Genomic DNA, 23111 nt, shown 5'->3' with positions numbered 1-23111 from the left:
GCCATGGCTCACGGGCCCAGCCGCTCCGTGGCATGTGGGATCTTCCCAAACTGGGGCATGAACCCGTGTCCCCTGCATTGGCAGGTGGACTCTCAACCACTGCACCACCAGAGCTTGCCCTCTGCCGTTTATTTTTTAAACTATTAAATCTTTGATTTATTTTGTATCTTTGTCTTGAATATGTACCATCTACTCTGACTCTTGCAGTTTTCTATACCAATATAAATCAATAATATTTCAGTTATCTTGACAAAACAACTTCTTGAGAAATACTAAGTTTTATCTTTACATACATCTGTAATTTTAAGAAAAAAAGAAAACTTTGAAAATCTTTTATTTCATTTGAAACATTATAAAATATTAGTTTTAAGATTTTCAGAAAAGTCCTTAAAACACACCAATGCAAAGGCTAAATCAGACTTTCACTGCTGTCTCTACTTTCATTTCCATTATATTTTCACTTCTAAAGTGAACTGTATAAAAAAATATTAACAGTATTTTACCTTTATAACCTGAAGACATTCACTCAAACTATTCAGCAAAACAGTTTTCAATTTCTGACCTTCTGGTTGGTCTTCTGATATCCAGGACATCCAAGCATGTTGCAAGATGTAACAGCAACCTGCTTCCTGAAAATGTGATACATGATGCCTGTCTTTATTCACCCTAATGGCAAGTCAAGATCCCAGATGCCACTTTTCCTAGAAAAGAGAGAGTAATAGGAAAATTGGCAAGCTGTGTTCCTCACAGCAGAATCATTCCCAATGTCATATTATATATTTACTTGTGTTTCTTGATCAGATTGATTATCTGACATATTAAGTCCAAGTTAGGACTCTCTTGAAGAGCAAAAGTTGTTTCTTTTCTCACATGGGAGAAGAATAAATTGTAGGAGAATGCAAGTTGCCATTGCCTGGGACGGAAATATGGTCTCAGGAAGTCCCTGTTTAACTTCCCTGTTCAGTATTTAGTGGCACATAGGGAAGTCAAAGCCAGAAATTCAAGAGCCAGCTGGCAGTGTAGAGAAAAATTTGGCCTTGTAACTTGACCCTTTGTGAGTATGAAATGAGACAAACCTGAAAGTTTCTTTAAAAAGATAAAAATATTATAGACAGATGGAAGTTATTAAGAGTTGGGTGAAATCAATTTGGGGACAAAGAAGCCTCTTTCCCTTGCATCCTCAGGGCAGTGCTGGGAGTACAGCTGAGCTGCAACATGGACATTTCATAGACTTTAAAATAATTTCTGGACAAAAACAAGCCCTGTGGCTTTTTTATGCCTTTTGAAGGCATACAAGAGACATAAAATGAGCGGTAGGCTCCAGAACAGCAGCTATATAGAACCAAACAAAGTCAAAAACCATGGGTCACAAATAGATTAACTTTGTAGGTTTTAAACAGAAGTTAACTTTTTAGGAGTCTAGATGTAGAGACACTTTTAGGAGGAAATCAACTGCATGTGTGTCATTCCTTAATGGGTCTCCAGGACATAAAGAAGGGCAAAAATATTCTTTTGAGTTAGTAAATGTGAATGTGGCACATATTTTTTGCAAAAGTCCTCTAATACTCCGACCTCTTTAACAGATTACCTTTGAGATTATTCCCCATCCCTCCCAACTACTGTCTTAAAGCAGAGCCACAGAGCATAGGAACAAGCAAGTTGATGGTCTGGATAACCAGGGTATGCCTCTACCACTGACCTTAAAGTGATGTTTTTATTTATTCAAAGATACTTCTTCTCTCTGCCACTCGAGCTCATATAGCCAAGTTCTGGTCCATCTGTCCTGTCGTGTTACCTCAAGGATCAATACTTTTCAGGTTTGTACAGTATTTCCCCTGGTTAGTTTCAGTTTCTTGGTAGCCATCCATAGCTCATATTGTCTTCTTATACATATCCTTTTAACTTTTATCTCTTAGACTGTTCTTGGTTTTTGCTGTAGTAAGTACTGAAGCAGCTCCAAGAAGCTGGTTTAGTATGTGGTCATTGCAAACAGGACACTTTGGGATTACACTTCTACTAAACATCCATACTCTGGTGATAGAGAGCAGTGAAGCAAAGTTCAAAATCTGGAACAAGGGCATACCCCCCCATGGGTATTTCTCATGGAGGCCATTTGGCAAAAGCCAGAGTTCCCACACACTTGACACCTGTGCAGTTAGTTAACTGGCCAATGAGGACTCTGATCCAGCCTGGCTCCTGGGTACAGGAATGATGCAGTTCTCCTCTGGACTCTTTCATCCATGGTATTTATTACCAAATCATTTATCTAGTTTATTGATTATATTACTTTCCTAGGACTGCTGTAATAAATTGCCACACACTTGGAGGCTTAAAACAACAGGAATTTATTGTCTCATAGTTTAGAAGCCAGGAATCCAAAATCAAGGTTTTAGCAGAGCTGCACTCCCTCTGAAGGCTCTAGGGACGAATTCTCCCCTGCTTCTTCCAGTTTCTGGTGGTTCCATGCGTTCCTTGGCTTGTGGCTTCATCACTACAACCTCTGCCTACATCTCACATGACCTTTTCGTCTGTCTCCTCCTCTTCTTATAAAGTCACTTGGCAGTGGATTCAGGGACCAGTCTAATACAGAATGACCCCATCTCAAGATCCTTAACTTAATTTCCTCTTCAAAGGCCCTTGATGCTCCTTTTTCTGGAAAGCTGGAGAATGGATAGTATGATTACATCTTACATAATTTAACTCCATACCAGGGTTTTTAGGGAGGTACTTTTTACATTAAAAAAAGGTTTTGTTTTAGTCTGAGGAGTCCATAATTATGGACTGAAATAATTATGGACTGAAATAATTATGGACTGAAATTATGTTCTTTCTGGTTGAATTTCAAGAAAACCAGGTACTATGTGTTGCTTATCAGAGTGAGAAAAGTGAATTTCCTAAAATCATATTACTCAGTTTTTCCAGCTAGCTCTATGACTAATCCTGAGAGGGATAAAGGAGGAGCCTTTTTACTGCCTCTCAACAACTGCTTATAGATTGGAGACAGTCTAACTTTAATATATTTTTTCTCACTATGTAATTGTTATTCATATAGAATAAACATTGTATATGGAAATTAACACAAGAGGAATAATTTAGTTTAATGCTTAGTCTACACATTTATAAAGCATACAGGAATATTATAGTTCTGAAAGTGTCTAGAACAATGAAGTAAAGAACATTTGAATGTGTCGTAGTGTTATGCACTGAATTGTTTTCCCCCAAGATTGTATTTTGAAACCCCTAACCCCAATGTGAGTGTATTTGGAGATAGGGACTTCATGGAGGTATCTGAGGCTAACTGAGATCATGGGGGAGAGGGGGCTAGTCAGACAGAACTGTCCTTGTAAGAAAAGAGACACCAGAGCTCTGTCTCTCTCTCTGTACATGAGCTCAGAGGAAAGGTCATGTGAGGACACAGCAAGAAGGCAACTGCCAACAAATGAGTAAGAGAGTTCTCATCTGGAACTGAATTTGCCTTCACCTTGATCACGGACTTCTAACCTCCAAAATGTGAGAAAATAAATGCCTGTTGTTTAAACCATCCAGTTTTTAGTATCTTGTTAAGGTAGCCCAGGCAGATCAATACACACAGCAAAGTGTGATTGGTCTGTATTACCTTAGATAATTACCCTGCTTTGCACTTCACTGCCCGTGTCTAGTTGTAACGTTAGCATCAAAGTCTGATGGAAATGATTTCATCTGTCACTTCGCTGAGACATAGTCAAAGCATTTCATTTTGCGAAGTGTGGGAAATGATTTTGAGTTTAATCCAGTTCTTAAAAGACAAAAGTTGGCATCACAAAATCTCCCATCACACTGGCACTAATTAGTCTCCTCCCTGACAGCTGAAGTAGGTATGACTAGGACTGAATATTAAACCAAGATGGAAGAAACTGCTCTCTTCCTTAGAGCTTATCTTTCTTTCCCATGTTTGAGATATTTTTTCCTCAGAAGCCAAGGGAAACTTGTCCTTTGCTATCTAGGTTGTCTGACCAATTAGAGTACTTTATTGTTCTGTCATTATGACATATTCTACCACAAGATAATATCACAACAGAGGAATAAAAAAAACCCTTATAATTCCTACATAAAAAAGTGATGCACAACTGTAGTATATCTTGAAACCTGAATAATATGAAACATTTTTTCATGTAAGAAATGATTCACACAGTATTTATTCCTTATGTCTTCAAAGTGAGTTTAAAAAAAATACCAAAATGACTTTACTTTATTGAAAGAGTGGAAGAAAGTGTTCACGAGATCCATAATCATTGAAAATTCAAATGAGTCAACCATAAGGTAGGTCTTTTCTTTTCTATTCAGCTTACTTAGCACTTCTACTTTGTGCTTTGAATTTGCAAAGTGCTTATCAGCCGTATTATTTAACCCTTATAATGTATCCATGAAGTAGATGGATGGCAAGCATTAGTGTGACATACATTAGTGTTACTCCTTTGAGAGATGCCAACAATGAAGCACATGGAGGTTAAATGATTGCTACATGATTGCCCATCAAGCCTGACAAAAAAAAGTCTTGGTCTCAATTTCCTACTTTTCTAACCCTTAGCGATAACAAGGATAAAACTAAACATCAGATCACCCACAAAAATCTAATGTGTAGTCTCCTTTAAAAATGAAATCTCTCAAATGCATTTTCTTAGGGTACTGAAAATCTATCCATTGAGCTAGTATATTAGATATATATTTCTTTGTCACTGCCCCATTTAAGATGGGATCATCTTAAAAGGCTATGACATAAATTGTTGTGGAAAAGATTGATTAGATTAAAAGCTTTTTCCTTTTAACAGATCACATAGTCATTATATTTCACCCTTTTGTGTGTGATTTTCATTGAGCCATTTTAGTCATTTATTCAGTTGAAAAAATTTCACCAAAACCATGAGGTTTTACAAATCTATTTTTCACCTCTGGCTTTCCTTGCTAATCACTGGGTTTGAACTTCTGGGAATTAAGGACAACTGCCTGATTCTGGAATCCATTTCTTTAGAAGTAGATTTTTTAAAGAGCTCTTCAATTCTTTTCATGGGTCATACTCACTACATCATTTATAATCCTTTCTCTCATTTGAGAACATCATTAGGGAATGTTTATGAGTTATGAAAGAATGCTATATTTTGAACCTGAGGGTAAAGAGAAAGATACTGTAGTCAGTTTGATGGAAAGAAGCCTCCATGATTCATTTCTTGGATGAATCAATCCTTTAATTTCACATCTTTTCCCAGGATTTTACTCCTTTTGTTATTTTACACCTTTATTTGGAAATCAATACAGAAAAAAAAGTGTTCAGAGTAAAATTCATAGTTTTTCCTTGCCTCTTTTATAACACAAATGACAAACTGGTGGGAAGTACAGTTAAAAGGAGTTTTGCACAGTGAAATTTACAAATATGAATTATTCACCTCTCTTGATCCCAAACATGGGAAATATAGCATATTGAAATAGTCAAAGAGTATCATAATATAATGACTGATATTTGCATATGTTTTTGCATTTTACAAAGTACTCCTACATTCAGCATTTAATTTGACCCTTATATTAAGTTTGAGAAGTGGCATTATATATTATCATTTCTAGTTGACAGATGAAGAAAATAAAGCCCAAAGAATCTGAGACTTGTCCAAGTCACATGGCTGATAACTTATAAGTCCTACCACCAGGACATGATCTTTTTGACACCAAGTCCAGAGGATTTCTTCTTATTATTTCCTCTAATTATTTTATACTGTGAATCTATGGAGAATATTCACAAATAAATCTTGGAGTATATGCAATAACATAACACCTGTTGCTCCTAAAACAATAAATATGAAAGTCATGACTGAAAAAGTACCAATAAAAATCTTGATAAACATTTCTCTTATTAACCCACAGGGATATAGACCAAAATAGCTGACATTTTCAATAAGTTGTTGAGGCTTTTCACCCTCTTATCTACAATTAACCAAGTGGGTGGTTTCCAAATGAAAACTGATCCAAAAATATTTCATGTGATTATTGCACAGGAGCTAAAATTACTTTAAAAAATTCCAATGAATAACTTATTCCAAAAGTACTTGAGTGTAACTTCAGTACTTGTCTACTCATCCAGGAATCTTGTTATGCAGCCTAAAAGTGTTTGGCACTTCACATATCGCCCCAGTGGGCCATTAATGAGAGTTAACATGCTTCCAAAGGCACCCATTTCATGTCAAACAAAGTCTATCTACCTTATGAAATCATGCCTGCAGGTACCAAGTCTTTAATGACAACCTGTTGCCTATAGAATCAAGTCTAATCAAGTTGCTTCCTACAACTTTGTCAACTTTATGATGGTAAGCATAGTGTCTTATCAATTGTTTGAGTCCTCCATAAGTTTTGCTATAGTTTCTTATTCATAATAAGAGTGTAAATAAAGTGTGTTGGATCAATTCCAGTTTGAGAGTGATAATTTGGAAGTGAATTTTAAAGTCATGACAGATTTTCCCATAGCCAGTCATCCTCTTTCCCTCCACTTTTTTCACCAATAGTGTATAGAAAGATGGCCAGTAAGATTTATAGCTGTAGTCTGTGGTTATTAGATAAAAGATCTAAGTGAGTCCTGTGATCCCAAATCTATGACACATGACAATGTTAAAAATCCGACAGTGAAGTTAGACATTGTGGATAATAAAATCCACTAATTATGCAGTATCCATCACCCAAGAAATGTAGATTTTGAATTCAGAAAAAAACAATGGGATGTTTCTTCCCAAATGTAAAACTTTACTCTTGATTTTTTATTTTTAAATTTCAAAATACACTGGATCATAGTCTGTAGGCTTTTTAAAGGTAATTTTATATTTCTTAGCCTGAATAAAGGGAGGATTTGTAAAAAATGGTTTTAAAAATTCCACTCCCTTCTTTTGGTTGTCAGAGTTTCCCTGATAACTGAATAATCATATCACATAAGACATCAAGACATAAGAAATGTGACTTCATAAAGGAAAAAATCTTTCCCAGTCCCAGACTTCTCTCTTAGTTCTAACAGCAGCTTGCTTGTCAGCACATGCTTTGGCTGCAGTTAGTGAAGAGAGTGGCAAGGGATCTGGACAAATCCATCCCTCCTATGATAAGAGCTCTTCTCCTCCTGAGCCTGAAGGTAGTTTTTAAAATTAACCCCCCAGTGTTAGTGTGCCTTGACTCATTGGTGTATGTAACAAATCGGTGGCAGTTGAATTAGCATTCTTTGCCCTTAACACTTCAAAGTACTGCTCAGCCCAGTGAGTTAATGGATATTGCTGTGGCATATTACAGCATCCTGATTTCCAAATACTTTCATACCTAAGAACAGAGTGACAGGACACTTAAAGGCATCAACCAGGAAAGACTTCTTCACTCGTGCCTTGAAAATGGGAAAAACTGTGCAAATCTATACAATTGTGCTTTCCCTTCCCATCTATCTTGTCAAAATGAAAATCGACATGGGAATCAAGTCAAATGTGCTTCAGCAGGTTAGAAAGAAATAATGTATATTTTTCCACTTGAGTCACATAGAACAACTATCACTTCTTGCTGTGCAGATTTGTCTTGGGCTAGTGATTCTGAAGGTGAAACTTTGAAGGTCCTATGAATGAGAAGCCAGTATTACAACAGAACACACAAATGTGTGCATAAAATAAGGAACTTAGAATAAAATGTAGATTACATTTTCTTTCTTTCTTTTTTTTTTTTTTTTACTTTCAAGACAATATACTGTTCTCTTGAATACTATGAGAATTAATTAAAAGAGAAGCTGTAGGAGGAGCTTCAAGATGGCGGAAGAGTAAGACGCGGAGAACACCTTCCTCCCCACAAATACATCAGAAATACATCTACACGTGGAACAACTCCTACAGAACACCTACTGAACGCTGGCAGAAGACCTCAGACCTCCCAAAAGGCAAGAAACTCCCCACCTGTACCTGGGCAGGGCAAAAGAAAAAAGAAAAAACGGAGACAAAACAATAGGGACGGGACCTGCTGGGAGGGAGCCGTGAAGGAGGAAAGGTTTCCACACACTAGAAGCCCCTTCGCGGGCAGAGACTGCGGGTGGCGGAGGGGGGAAACTTCAGAGCCACAGAGGAGGGCGCAGCTACAGGGGTGTGGAGGGCAAAGCGGAGAGATTCCCGCACAGAGGATCGGTGCCGACCAGCACTCACCAGCCCGAGAGGCTTGTCTGCTCACCCGCCGGGGCGGGCGGGGCTGGGAGCTGAGGCTCGGGCTTTGGTGGGATCGCAGGGAGAGGACTGGGGTTGGTGGCGTGAACACAGCCTGAAGGGGTTAGTGCGCCACAGCTAGCCGGGAGGGAGTCCGGGAAAAAGTCTGGAGCTGCCGAAGAGGCAAGAAACTTTTTCTTGCCTCTTTGTTTCCTGGTGCGCGAGGAGAGGGGATTAAGAGCGCCGCTTAAAGGAGCCCCAGAGACGGGCGCGAGCCGCGACTATCAGCACGGACCCCAGAGACGGGCATGAGACGCTAAAGCTGATGCTGCAGCCACCAAGAAGCCTGTGTGTGAGCACAGGTCACTGTCCACATTGCCCCTCCCGGGAGCCTGTGCAGCCTGCCACTGCCAGGGTCCCGTGATCCAGGGACAACTTCCCCGGCAGAATGCACGGCGCGCCTCAGGCTGGTGCAACGTCACGCCGGCCTCTGCCGCTGCAGCCTCGCCACGCACTCCGTACCCCTCCCTCCCCCCGCCCTGAGTGAGCCAGAGCCCCCGAATCAGCGGCTTCTTTAACCCCGTCCTGTCTGGACGGGAACAGATGCCCTCAGGCGACCTACACGCAGAGGCGGGTCCAAATCCAAAGCTGAACCCCGGGAGCTGTGCGAACAAAGAAGAGAAAGGGAAATCTCTCCCAGCAGCCTCAGGAGCAGCGGATTAAATCTCCACAATCAACTTGATGTACCCTGCATCTGTGGAATACCTAAATAGACAACAAATCATCCCAAATTGAGAAGGTAGACTTTGGGAGCAACGATATATATATGTTTTTTCCTTTTTCTCTGTTTGTGAGTGTGTATGTGTATGCTTCTGTGTGTGATCTTCTCTGTATAGCTTTGCTGTTACCATTTGTCCTACGGTTCTGTCTGCCCCCCCCCCTTTTTTTTTTTTTTTAGTATGGTTTTTAGCACTTGTTTTCATTGGTGGATTTGTTTTTTGGTTTGGTTACTCTTTCTTTCTTTTTACTTTTAAAATTTTTTATTTTTAATAATTATTTTTTATTTTAATAACTTTGCTTTATTTTATTTTATTTATTTATTTCTTCTTTCTTTTTTTCTCCCTTTTATACTGAGCTGTGTGGATGACAGGGTCTTGGTGTTCCAGCCAGGCGTCAGGCCTATGTTTCTGAGGTGGGAGAGTGGAGTTCAGGACATTGTTCCACCAGAGAACTCCCAGCTCAACGTAATATCAAACGGCGAAAATCTCCCAGAGAGCTCCGTCTCAACACCAACACCCAGCTCCACTCAACGACCAGCAAGCTACAGTGCTGGACACTCTATGGCAAACAAATAGCAAGACAGAAACACAACCCCACCCATTAGCAGAGAGGCTGCCTAAAATCATAATAAGGCCACAGACACCCCAAAACACACCACCAGACATGGACCTGCCCACCAGAAAGACAAGATCCAGCCTCATCCACCAGAACACAGGCACTAGTCCACTTCACCAGGAAGCCTACACAATCCACTGAACCAACCTTAGCCATTGGGGGCAGACACCAAAAACAACGAATTACGAACCTGCAGCCTGCAAAAAGGAGACCCCAAACACAGTTAAGCAAAATGAGAAGACAGAGAAACACACAGCAGATGAAGGAGCAAGGTAAAAACCCACCAGGCCAAACAAATGAAGAGGAAATAAGCAGTCTACCTGAAAAAGAATTCAGAATAATGATAGTAAAGATGATCCAAAATCTTGGGAATAGAATGGAGAAGATACAAGGAACATTTAACAAGGACCTAGAAGAACTAAAGAGCAAACAAACAATGATGAACAACACAATGAATGAAATTAAAAATTCTCTAGAAGGAATCAGTACCAGAATAACTGAGGCAGAAGAACGGATAAGTGACCTGGAAGATAAAATAGTGGAAATAACTACTGCAGAGCAGAAGAAAGAAAAAAGAATGAAAAAAAATGAGGACAGTCTCAGAGACCTCTGGGACAACATTAAACTCACCAACATTTGAATTGTATGGGTCCCAGAAGAAGAAGAGAAAAAGAGACTGAGAAGATATTTGAAGAGATTATAGTTGAAAACTTCCCTAATATGAGAAAGGAAATAGTTAATTTTCTTGGCATATATTTGCTTGTAGTAATCTCTCATGATCCTTTGTATTTCTGCAGTGTCAGCTTTTTTCTTTTTCATTTCTAATTCTATTGATTTGAGTCTTCTCCCTTTTTTTCTTGATGAGTCTGGACCATCGTTTATCAATTTTCAAGAAAAAAGAGAGAAGACTCAAATCAATAGAATTAGAAATAAAAAAGGAGAAAAAAACTGATACTGCAGAAATACAAAGGATCATGAGAGATTACTACAAGCAAATATATGCCAATAAAATGGACAACCTGGAAGAAATAGACAAATTCTTATAAAACCACAACCTTCTGGGACTGAACCAGGAAGAAATAGAAAATACAAACAGACCAATCACAAGCACTGACACTGAGACTGTGATTTAAAATCTTCTAACATCAAAAGCCCAGGGACAGATGGCTTCACAGGTGAATTCTATCAAACATTTAGAAAAGAGTTAACACTGATCCTTCTCAAAATCTTCCAAAATATAGCAGAGGGAGGAACACTCCTCAACTCATTCTATGAGGCCACCATCACTGTGATACCAAAACCAGACAAAGATGTTACAAAAAAGAAAACTACAGACCAATATCACCAACGAACATAGATGCAAAAATCCTCAACAAAATACTAGCAAACAGAATCCAGCAGCACATTAAAAGGATCATACACCATGATCAAGTGGGGTTTATCCCAGGGATGCAAGGATTCTTCAATATATGCAAATCAATCAATGTGATACACCATATTAACAAACTGAAGGAGAAAAAACATGATCATCTCAATAGATGCAGAAAAATCTTTCGACAAAATTCAACACCCATTTATGATAAAAACCCTCCAGAAAGTAAGCATAGAGGGAACTTTCCTCAACATAATAAAGGCCACATATGACAAACCCACAGGCAACATCATACTCAGTGGTGAAAAACTGAAACCATTTCCACTAAGATCAGGAATAAGACAAGGTTGTCCGCTCTCACCACTATTATTCAACATAGTTTTGGAAGTTTTAGCCACAGCAATCAGAGAAGAAAAGGAAATAAAAGGAATCCAAATCAGAAAGAAGAAGTAAAGCTGTCACTGTTTGCAGATTGCATGATACTATACTTAGAGAATCCTAAAGATGCTACCAGAGAACCACTGGAGCTAATCAATGAATCTGGTAAAGTAGCAGGATACAAAACTAATGCACAGAAATCTCTTGCATTCCTATACACTAATGATGAAAAATCTGAAAGAGAAATTAAGGAAACACTCCCATTTACCATTGCAACAAAAAGAATAACATACCTAGGAATAAACCTACCTAAGGAAACAAAACACCTGTATGCAGAAAACTATAAGATACTGATGAAAGAAATTAAAGATGATAGAAATAGTTGGAGAGATATACCATGTTCTTGGATTGGAAGAACCAACACTGAAAATGACTATACTACTCAAAGAAATCTACAGATTCAATGCAATCCCTATCAAACTACCAGTGGCATTTTTCACAGAACTAGAACAAAAAAAATTCACAATTTGTACAGAAACACAAAAGACCCCATATAGCCGAAGCAATCTTGAGAAAGAAAAACAGAGCTGGAGGAATCAGGCTCCCTGACTTCAGACTATATTACAAAGCTACAGTAATAAAGACAGTTCAAAAACAGAAATATAGATCAATGGAACAGGATAGAAAGCCCAGAGATAAACCCACATACATATGGTCAGCTTATTTTTCATAAAGGAAGCAAGAATATACAATGGAGAAAAGACAGCCTCTTCAGTAAATGGTGCTAGGAAAAGTGGACAGCTACATGTAAAGAAGAAAATTAGAACACTCCCTAACACTATGCACAAAAATAAACTCAAAATGGATTAAAGACCTAAATGTAAGGCCAGATGCTATAAAACTCAGAGGAAAACATAGGCAGAACACTCTATGACATAAATCACAGCAAGATCCTTTTTGACCACCTCCTAGAGAAATGGAAATAAAAACAAAAATAAACAAATGGGACCTAATGAAACTTAAAAAGCTTTTGCACAGCAAAGGAAACCATAGAGAAGACAAAAAGGCAACCCTCAGAATGGGAGAAAATATTTGCAAGGAAGCAACTGACAAAGGAGTAATCTCCAAAATTTACAAGCAGCTCATGCAGCCCAGTATCAAAAAAAAAACAACCCTATCCAAAAATGGGCAGAAGACCTAAACAGACATTTCTGCAAAGAAGATATACAGATTGCCAATAAACACATGAAAGAATCATTAGGGAAATGCAAATCAAAACTACAATGATGTACCATCTCACACCAGTCAGAATGGCCATCATCAAAAAATCTACAATCAATAAATGCTAGAGAGGGTGTGGAGAAAAGGGAACCCTCTTGCACTCTTGGTGGGAATGTAAATTGATACAGCCACTATGGAGAACAGTATGGAGGTTCCTTAAAAAACTACAAATAGAACTACCATTCGACCCAGCAATCCCACTACTGGGCGTATTCCCTGAGAAAACCATAATTCAAAAAGAGTCATGTACCACAATGTTCATTGCAGCTCTCTTTACAGTAGCCAGGACATGGAATCAACCTAAGTGTCCATTGACAGATGAATGGCTAAAGAAGATGTGGCACATATATACAATGGAATATTACTCAGCCATAAAGAGAAATTAAATTGAATTATTTATAGTGAGGTGGATGGACCTAGCGTCTGTCATACAGAGTGAAGTAATTCAGAAAGAGAAAAACAAATACCGTATTTTAACACAATATATGGACTCTAAAAAGAAAATTTTAAAAAGGTTCTGAAGAACCTAGGGGCAGGACGGGAATATAGACACAGACCTACTAGAGAATGGACTTGAGGATACCGGGAAGTGTAAGGGTAAGCTGGGACAAAGAGAGTGGCATGGACATCCACTACCAAATGTAAAACCGATAGCCAGTGGGAAGCAGCTGCATAGCACAGGGAGATAAGTTCGGTGCTTCGTGACCACCTAGAGGGGTGAGATAGTGAGGGTGGGAAGGAGGGAGACACAAGAGGGAAGAGATATGGGGACATATGTATATGTATAGCTGATTCACTTTGTTATAAAGCAGAAACTAACACACCATTGTAAAGCAATTATACTCCAATAAAGATGTTAAAAAAAACCAAAAGATAAGCTCTAAAATTATACATAAAATATTTTTTCTAATAAAATGTCAAGACAGCTGTGTGGTTTTTAGTCTTCATTCTATGTGCTGTTATTTGATCTCAAGTCATCCTGTGTGTCCCTTGTGTATGGAAGTGTGTGTGTGTGTGTGTGTGTGTGTGTGTTTGGTGCAGGAGGTTGCACAGGAGGCCTCAGGGAGGCCTATGAAAAGGAAAGGAAGAGGTAACTGATGAATAAAACTTGAACTATTGGAAGAATTCATTTTGGTCAGTGTCAAAAGCCAAATGTGATTCACTGTAAAAAACACTCATTTATCACCCTGCCTACATGTTTGCTTTCTCCACTAACGCTATTATATTCCCTTTAGTATACCCTACCACCATGACAATTTACTCAGTCCTGTACTGATCCTTATTATTTTTCAAGAAAGTGGCATGCTGCTTTCATTTCTAAGCCCAGATGTATTTTTTTTTAAAGAAAAAGACAAAGTGAATGGCCGTTAATTCTTAATTAAGTTTTGCTGTTGTGAGATCACTTTTTGAAATTCATCAGGGTGACCTACACTGAAGACCCAAAATATTGTACTCTCCTCCCTACCCCTCACCCCTTGGGACTTGCCAGCAAGACAGGTTGTCTAGGAAAATCTCATTACTGTAGAACTCACTGTCTAAGCAACTATTAGCAGAGAGAAAGCAGGGAGCAAAGTAACACAGGTGACTGTCTGCAAATTGACACAGATTAACGGTTCTTTGTCCAGATCCTGATGGAATACTGGAGAGCTGCAGAAAGTCATTTTCAGATTAAACATTGAGAATAGAGTTGAAAGATGATACATAGGCATGCATGAATTACAAGTGCCACACAACTAGAACACCCGTAAGTAACATTTATCTGATCCAAGATTACATCACTGGGAATGGTTTTAAACAAGCTCTAGCATGTTCCTGCAGCTGTCATTTTATTTAATTGGGAAGGCTATTAAACCATTTGATTGCAGTAGGCAAAATTCTGTGAGACTGTAGGACTTTATACATAACCACGAGTTTATCTTTTTCTCCTTGTATTCAAGGAGACTAATTGAATTCATCCACAAAGCACTGGATTTTATTGTGGATGGAGTTGGTTTCTCTCCAGGAATCAATTCCCATTTTAAAAGTAAGCCTAAAGTGTCTGAGCTTCAGCCAGCTGTTCCCGAGAAGAGGGTGATTAAAATGGTTTCTAATCCCATAGTGAATATTTTCCTCACAATTCTCGCATTCCACCTTGAAGAGTCAAGACAAACCACCCTTCTGTATTATAGATTTCTGAGAAGATTGTTTTAAAACACGTTAATCTAAAACAAATCTTCATGTGTGTAAAAAGAATTTGGGGAGAACATAAGCTTGATATGGACTTATATATATTGAGGTTAATAAAATGATATTTATTTATAGAAAGATAATAGTGTATACTCTGGAATTATGACCATTACAGTTAAATTAAGAATTTTTTTTTAACTTGTGATCACTAAGAATTTGGAATTTTTCTCTCTTTCTTTTAATATTTATTTATTTATTTGGCTGTCTCGGGTCTTGGTTGCAGCACTCGGGCTCTTCACTGCGGCCTGCAGGCTTCTCTCTAGTTGTGGCACGCAGGCTGTAGTGCGCACGGGCTCAGAAGTTGTGGCGAGCAGACTTAGTTGCCCTGCGGCATGTGGAATCTTAGTTCCCCAACCAGGGATCGAACTTGCGTCCCCTGCGTTGGGGGTTGATTCTCAACCACTGGACCACCAGGGAAGCCCCTGGAATTTTTCTTGCATTTAAACTTATTGCTAAATCTTTATTTCCAATGATATTTCAAAGTGTAAGTTTGTGATACCAACTAAAAATAGATGCATTTTTGAAGGAGTAGTAGAAGTAAAATGACAATTTGCCCCATGGGAGTCCAACCCTGAGGAGTAACAAACACATATCAACACCAAAACGAATGCTCAACCTTATGAGTGATATAGGGCACTTTACTAGTCTGTGATTTGCCCAAAAGTTTGCTTGGCCAGTAATCTTTAATTTCCATCATTGTATGATACAAAGATCGCTGATCTTTCTGTTGGTAACTTCGCAGCATCCACACATTAAAATTCAGGCATCTACTACGACTGTTTTTGACATTTTAATTCTATTACATTTGCTACTTAAATTTCAGTCTGTAAATACTATTGTATAAATCTATCCATGCAAGGCAAGTGACTCAGCAGGTGTGATTGTCCTTTGTAATTTCTTTCCATAGAAAAGCACTAAAGGAATTTCAGTCTCTGATGCATACTGCTGTATAAGAAGTCTGGAAATCAAATTGGCCCCAAGTGGGAGAAATTTGGATATAATGACCAATCTACAAAAAATATTATTTCCATACTCCAGATGAGGAAATCAAAGATCAGAGAAATTATCATATTCAATGAAATCTAATGAATAAGGTAAGCAAGGCAGGAAGGCTATGATGCAATCACAAGGCCTCATAGAGTCCTTGGAAAGATCTAGAAATGATGAGGTTTGGTTGATTGGGCAAAGCTTTAGCATCTCTCATTTAGAGCAAAGCAACTTTGTGTGCGACTGATTTATGTTGTAATGTTAAGTAAAAATTTGTTTGAATAAAAGATAAGTAGCTTAGAAAAGGTACTGCATAACACATAAGGTGATCAACCATCCTGGTTTGCTTTAGAACTAAGAACTTAGAACTAAGGAGGTTTCCAGGACACAAGAGTTTCAGTGCTGTAATAGGGGAAATCCTGGAAAAATGTCGGTCACCCTACTACTACACCTTCCTTCACTATATTGATTTGTTGAAGCTAAAGATTTACCAGATGGGAAATAGTACACACTGAGAGATCTAATTTATGTGGGACATGACCTTGGTCCACAGCTTCATGTGATTCAGCATTGGGAGAATATGTACGACTCCCCAGGTCTTGACTTAGTGCAAAAGAGATGTAGCTGCGTATTGACCCATCTGAATTTTTCTGTGTTCACCCTTTTCAGAAGCATGCATAAATATCTGCATATAGATATTAAAATCAAGTTGTTATAAATAAATATCTGTATGCAGATATTAATATTATATTGTTTTATCTTTCTTATTTCACTAGAGCAAGGGATTTCAAGTATTTTTTACTACAACCCACAGTAAGAAATGAATTTTACAATGCCACTCAGTACACAGATCATATATAACTGGGACAAAGGTTTCTAGAGCATTTCAATGTTTCTTACTAGCCTTCAGAATACTACATGTAGGGCCTTTAGGTGCTACTGAAGTTCAACATCATAGGTTTCCACTCCTGAAACCTGCCTCTCACACTGAATATTTATCTTATGGCATGAGGCTGTGGTTCTCAGACTGTATGGAACATGAACATCACCATGGAGCATGTTAAAGTTGGCAATATCATGGTACATCACAGAGTCCTTTATTTTGGGCTTGATTATGAGCTGGGGATTAGGAACTTGATTTTAACAAGTAAGATGGACATGGTGATTCTCTGACCATGCTGAAGCACACTGCTTCAGGGCTATAGTCCCAAGCTATCCCACAGATTTTACATTGTCATTGATCTACTATTGTGCTATTAGTTATTCAGCAAACCAGTATGTGCTCCAAAACTGTGAGAGATACTCACAGTGAGGGGTATAGGCCTCACATTACTGGAATGTAGTTAAAAGAAACGCAAAAATTGGAATATAATATAATTCTTATTAACAAACTTATATGAATGTTCAGTGCAAGGTTTGATTTTGTTTTCTCCGAACAACAGGTAACCATTCGAGAAATGTGTGCAAAAAAGTGACACCCTTTATTGCTGATTATAAAGATTGTTTGGTGTGAAGATGGTGAGACAACGCTTCGGGAGTCTGTTGCAACAACCCAGGTGGGTGATGGTTGGTTAATGTGCTAAAGAGTAGGACTGAAGATGGTTCTGGGTGCTCAGGACACAACAAGCACTGAGAGGCATAATTTCTCATTGTTTAATAGGTGAGGTAGACAAGCAGATGGTCATCCCAGTTCAGTGCAGCATGTTCTGTGCTACTGGTATTTACGAGTTACAGTGAATGCAGGAGGCAGCAACCCACTCAGAAACATTCTGGTATGCATCACAGCTCTATCTCAGAGCAAGCATTAGAGGGACTGTGGATAAGCATTTGGCCCCCAAAGCAAGGTGGCTGGAAAATAAGATGAGCTCAGAATCTTGAATTACCTTTTAATAAATGTTAGGATATAATCCCATTTAACATTGCAATAGATTAGTGACAAGGAACGTAACTTCCTTATTATGTTTTCAATAGTGAAACCCATAGGCTCTAAATCTAGATTTATAAAAGGCAGGGATGTTATAGTATTTTTTTTTTTTTTTTTTTTTTTTTTTTTTTTTGCGGTACGCGGGCTTCTCACTGTTGTGGCCTCTCCCGTTGCGGAGCACAGGCTCCGGACGCGCAGGCTCAGCGGCCATGGCTCACGGGCCCAGCCGCTCCGCGGCATGTGGGATCTTCCCAGACCAGGGCACGAACCCGCGTCCCCTGCATCAGCAGGCGGACTCTCAACCACTGCGCCACCAGGGAAGCCCTGTTATAGTATTTTTTCCCAATTTTTATAGTCTTCTTTCACAGTCTATATATAATGGAATCATTTCTTGAAAATCCTCAGGACCTTCTCTAAGACAACCTGGAGATTGATGACTCATCTCCCTCTGACATTTCTGTTCAATTAGGTAGAGGTCAGGGAGACATCTGCTTCATATTTCACCAGTGAGTATTAAGGTCTTCAATGAAAATGAAGTTCCCTAATTTTAGCTCTTGGCACGCAAAAGCAAATTCACCTTTCATTTATAAAATAAGGTGGTGAATTTGTTGACTTTCTCCGCTAATTTAATTTCTTCATTTTAAATTTTTAAAAAGTCTCCCCTTATTATTTATTGCCTTATTTTGTTACTTTTTTTTTTTTTTTTTTTTTTTGCGGTACAAGGGCCTCTCACTGTTGTGGTCTCTTCCATTGTGGAGCACAGGCTCCGGACGCGCAGGCTCAGCGGCCATGGCTCACGGGCCCAGCTGCTCCGCGGCATGTGGGATCTTCCTGGACCAGGGCACGAACCCGTGTCCCCTGCATCGGCAGGCGGACTGTCAACCACTGCACCACCAGGGAAGCCCCTATTTTGTTACTTTTAACTTCCCTCTGCAACCTTCCTGTTTACCCTCTCTTATATACAGCTTGACCTCTGGATCAAATGCAGTGGAGAGTCTCATTAAATGCTGAGCAGCCAGTTTTGACAAACTCTACTTTCACACAAGTTACACAAGAGAAATACATAATATAATTTTTATGGTTGACTGCCTTGAGAAAATTTAGCACAGCAGAAGCATAATTCATTCAAAAGAAAAAAGACTCTTTAGCTGAGTTATTACCTGAGTGGAGCTCTGTAGCTGGAAATAAAGTTTGAAAGCTTCTGCATACATAAGGAATACAAGTGAATTTGACTCATCAATAACATGGCTAAGTTAAGAATCAGGGTTTAAGGAATTTCCCTCTAACAAGCAATAATAGTATTCATTGTATTTGTGTCTGATGTGACAGAGTCCCTGTCCTACACTTAACACATGCAAACTCATTATAATCCTAACAGCCCTATCATATGAACATTATTATCCCCACTTACAGATGAGACAGCTGAGGATCGGAAAGGTTACATAAACTCCCACAGTGTCACATCGCTGGTAAACATTGAATCCAAGTCTGTTAAATTCCATAGCTGAAGCTTTTCCTATGACTTCTATGAAATTTTTACTTTTCATCCTGATTAGAGAGTTTGTTCATCACTGAGTGCCTGTAAACCATCTATCTGATGTTCTGCACACTGTTGGTGCAAGCAATCAAAACGTTTTAGTCTTCAGAAACTCCGTGCAGTGATCATACTAATAGAGCAGTAGTTGATGAGGAGGACGGGAGCCAGAGCTGATTCTGAGGCTAATCCTCAAACACATGAGAATGTGTATTCCTTGACAAATCATTTATTTGCTGTTGTTTGCAAAGTCTAATTGTATCACACTACAGAGTGTGAAATGCTAAGTAAATTGTGTCTTTGCCATATCTGTCTATATATATAGAGAGAGAGCTTTGATTTCCTCAATCCAATATTTGCATATATCCAATATAGTTATAAAGGTAGAACCACACTGCTGTGGCATTTTAAGAAAGAGTCATTTCGCAAGTAAATGAGAAATAAATATGGGACCTCTAGCTTGGAATATATTATGCACTTTTTTCTACTTATTCCTGGCCTACCCCCTTTAACCATCTAATTCATTTGCTTCATCTATGTTAGGACTTTTTGTTGCAAGAAGTAAACTTAGTTGTTCTTCAGGAAACAAAAAGGAAGGAAAGCGGTCACTTACCAGAAGAAGAATGAATCCTCAAAATGCATAGGTGTCAGGCACTTGGATGAGTACTAATCTCTCATTTCCACTGCTTTCTATGATTCTGCCTCACTCTTTATCGGTGAACTTTTTCTGCTATTCAGCCCACCTGGCAAGCAGAAGATGGTCATGCAACAGTACCCCGTTTTTATATCACTAAAGAAACAACATAAAGGGACAGATATTTTTAGTACTAAGTTCAGTTTTCTTGAAAATAAACACCAATTTTCTTGTTTTATTCAAGTCTCCAACTCTTGGCCCAATTAATGTGATCAAGTGCTCAAAAAATACAAACATGATTTGGGGTTCCCCCATTTGGTATCTGAGGTCAAATGAGAATCACCCTGAGTAGAATAAATACTCCAAAGATGATCCACTGCACCTTCTTTTGTTGATTTATTCAAGTTACAGCCTCTGTGCCCAAAATATCTTCTTGTTTTCAAATTTCTCTCCAAGTATATTTATAATAAACCTTATCTGATTATATTTCTCCATCTTGACACAGTTGATGGGATGACTTTGGCTTTCTCATTTAACTGACCAAAATGGATCACAGCATAACCATTTAGGTTATGGCAACTGAGGTCAATCTGAAAAGATTAACTTAGTCACACTAACATCTTGCTGAGATTAGAGAAACTCTGCTTTTGTCACTTATTACCTAACTTATAACCTATTTCCAGTCTATGCAATCCCTGCATAAGAGCCCCACTATCTATCTTTTTTTTCACTATGTACCTTTTAATTCATAATACTTTTCCCATGTTCTTTGTGTAATTATTTTGTTTTCTGTTAACTGCAGAAATGTAAGGCCATCTGTTTTTATAAACCTAAATAAGCATATAAACCTCTTGACAATAGGGGTGGCATTCAAATAGTTTTGCCTAAATACTTGTAAACTTCTTACAAGAAGGACTTGATATCTTTGGCAAAGATATTTCCTCTGGACTGAAAGGATGTCTTTTGGAGGCCTTGTATCAGTACTGGTCTGAGCAGGGTCTATTTTCCCTTGTTCATAGTCACTAAACCATTCTTTCCCCAGGTGTCAGCTGCCTTCTTGCCACCATCACCTTAAGACCAGAGCATAGAATTTGATCACCAACCACTTAAGCATATATATCACCTCTTCTGTGAAATATCCATAATAAAGTTTAAATTCAAATTTCACTTTTGTCTCTCTGCTATAGATCACTTACCAAAGTCATCCTTTCCTTTTTCAACTTAGCCTTCAACTTGTACATTGTTTCCTTCTGCACTAATTTCAACTAGAGGTTTACATGTAAACTAGATATGAGTAAATGCACACTCTTGAAGGCAGGAAAGAGGCAAAGAAACTATGGACAGAGTCCCTGGTGCAAACTCAGGCCTTGAAATGTCTTCTCTTATGTAGTGAAAAAAAAAGTAAAAATTACCTTGAACTTTAAACTTTGTTCTCTTTATAATGTAGTTCTCTTCTAAGAGAAGAGACTTCTAAGACGGGACTACAGTTCCAACAAATAATTCCACATAAGTATCACAATCTATTGTGTATCACCAAATGATACAAAGAATGATTTTTGCCAGCCTCAAATCATATTGGGCTCTGAAAGAGAACACATGGTGGCAGCTCTGGGTGCAAGGCAATGCAGATTCTCCAGTTCCCAACAGCAGCTGTAGAGAGACTTTCAAACCCAGAGGAGCCATAGAAGACATTTGCCATGAACACATTAAGACCAAACTTTGTGCTCTATAAATTAAGGCAACTTGGGAGTGGGAAAAAGAAGAGGTTGAGAGACAACAGCTTTTATTTTGTGGACTGTTGTGCATGTGAAGATGAGTTAACATTAATAGGAGAAAGAAAAGTTTTATGTTTAAATATAAAGATTCAAGACACTTTCATAGGAATTCAAAAAGCAAGATAGTATACCACCATATGCCAAAAAATGAGGCCAGTGAAAACAAGTGGCTGCTAAGAGAACAGCATAACTCTTAAGAGAAAACAGAGGGCTAAGGCCACTCTCTTTCCACCATCTGGCTCCAAACTGTGGCTGTTAGTCAAGCAACTTTGGTAGGAAGTAGAAAGGGAGGTGCTTCAGCTTCTATAAGGGAATGAGATCTAACAGGGTAGTTTTAACCAGAAACATACTGAGAGGGCTGGAATTATTCAGTAATGACTTGATGACTGAAGATCAAATTCCTAACAGGAATGGCAGAGAAAAAATTATACATACTAGAATTTTAGCAGTAATAACAGAATAATATGGAAGTTGGCATGAAGATTTGATGTAGGCTCTCATGGAACTGCTTTTGGCTGGAGGTATCAACTGTCAGAAGTAAAGGAGGAAGAATTGTTTCAGGGATGAAATGTTGGCAGTGCATAATTTCATAGTTTTGTGACACTCAAAATCATCAGATAAGTTAAACTTATAAAATGCATGGCTTGGATATTTTGGGTTTTTTTGTTGCTTTTTTGTTTATTTGTATTGTATCTGGTGAAAGCAAAAAGCTTATACTACATCTTGTGGAACAAAATTTAAATAGTAGGCATGGGCGAAAGTGTAGGAAGATGAGGCATCGGAGGAAGGTTGCAGATGTACAATAATGATAGTCAAGCTCTGGATTTTATAAGCCATGAAACTGGGAGTTTGAGCCAATTTGGTAGCCATGTAATGAGGACTAGAGATTCCAAGTGAAATGTAGTTTACATATAACTTGTCCTTATATTTTATTTTATTTTATTATTGAAGTATAGTTGATTTACAATGTCAATTTCTGCTGTACAGCAAAGTGATTCAGTTAAACATACATACATTCTTTTCCATATTCTTTTCCATTATGGCTTATTACAGGATATTGAGTATAGTTCCCTGTGCTATATAGTAGGACCTTGTTGTTTATCCATTCTATATATAATAGTTTGCATCTGCTAATACCAAACTCCCAATCCATCCCTCCCCCAAACCCCTTCCCCCTTGGCAACCACAAGTCTGTTCTCTATATCTGTGAGTCTGTTTTTGTTCCATAGATAAGTTCATTTGTGTCATATTTTTTTATATTCCACACATAAGTGATATCATATGGTATTTGTCTATCTCTTTCTGACTTACTTCACTTAGTATGATAATCTGTAGGACCATCTGTGTTGCTGCAAATGGCATTGTTTCATTCTTTTTTATTGCTGAGTAGTATTCCATTGTATATATATATATATGTGTGTGTGTGTGCGT

General features: G+C 38.3%; 1 protein-coding gene across 1 annotated transcript in view; it reads left to right on the top strand.

The window, feature by feature from the left end:
- LRP1B (LDL receptor related protein 1B) overlaps positions 1 to 23111 on the top strand; it is a gene marked incomplete at its 3' end in the record, with an annotated part of 2351282 nt that overhangs the window by 311133 nt on the left and 2017038 nt on the right. Inside the window, exons 13-16 of the mRNA XM_082630936.1 lie at positions 1729 to 1817; positions 7724 to 7918; positions 15734 to 15920; positions 17256 to 17369. The remainder of the gene's footprint in view (positions 1 to 1728; positions 1818 to 7723; positions 7919 to 15733; positions 15921 to 17255; positions 17370 to 23111) is intronic.

The sequence above is a fragment of the Mesoplodon mirus genome (genome assembly GCF_964341445.2).
Source record: "Mesoplodon mirus genome assembly, chromosome: 8".
NCBI classification, from domain to species: Eukaryota; Metazoa; Chordata; class Mammalia; order Artiodactyla; family Ziphiidae; genus Mesoplodon; species Mesoplodon mirus.
This window is presented reverse-complemented; position numbering and strand designations above follow the sequence as displayed.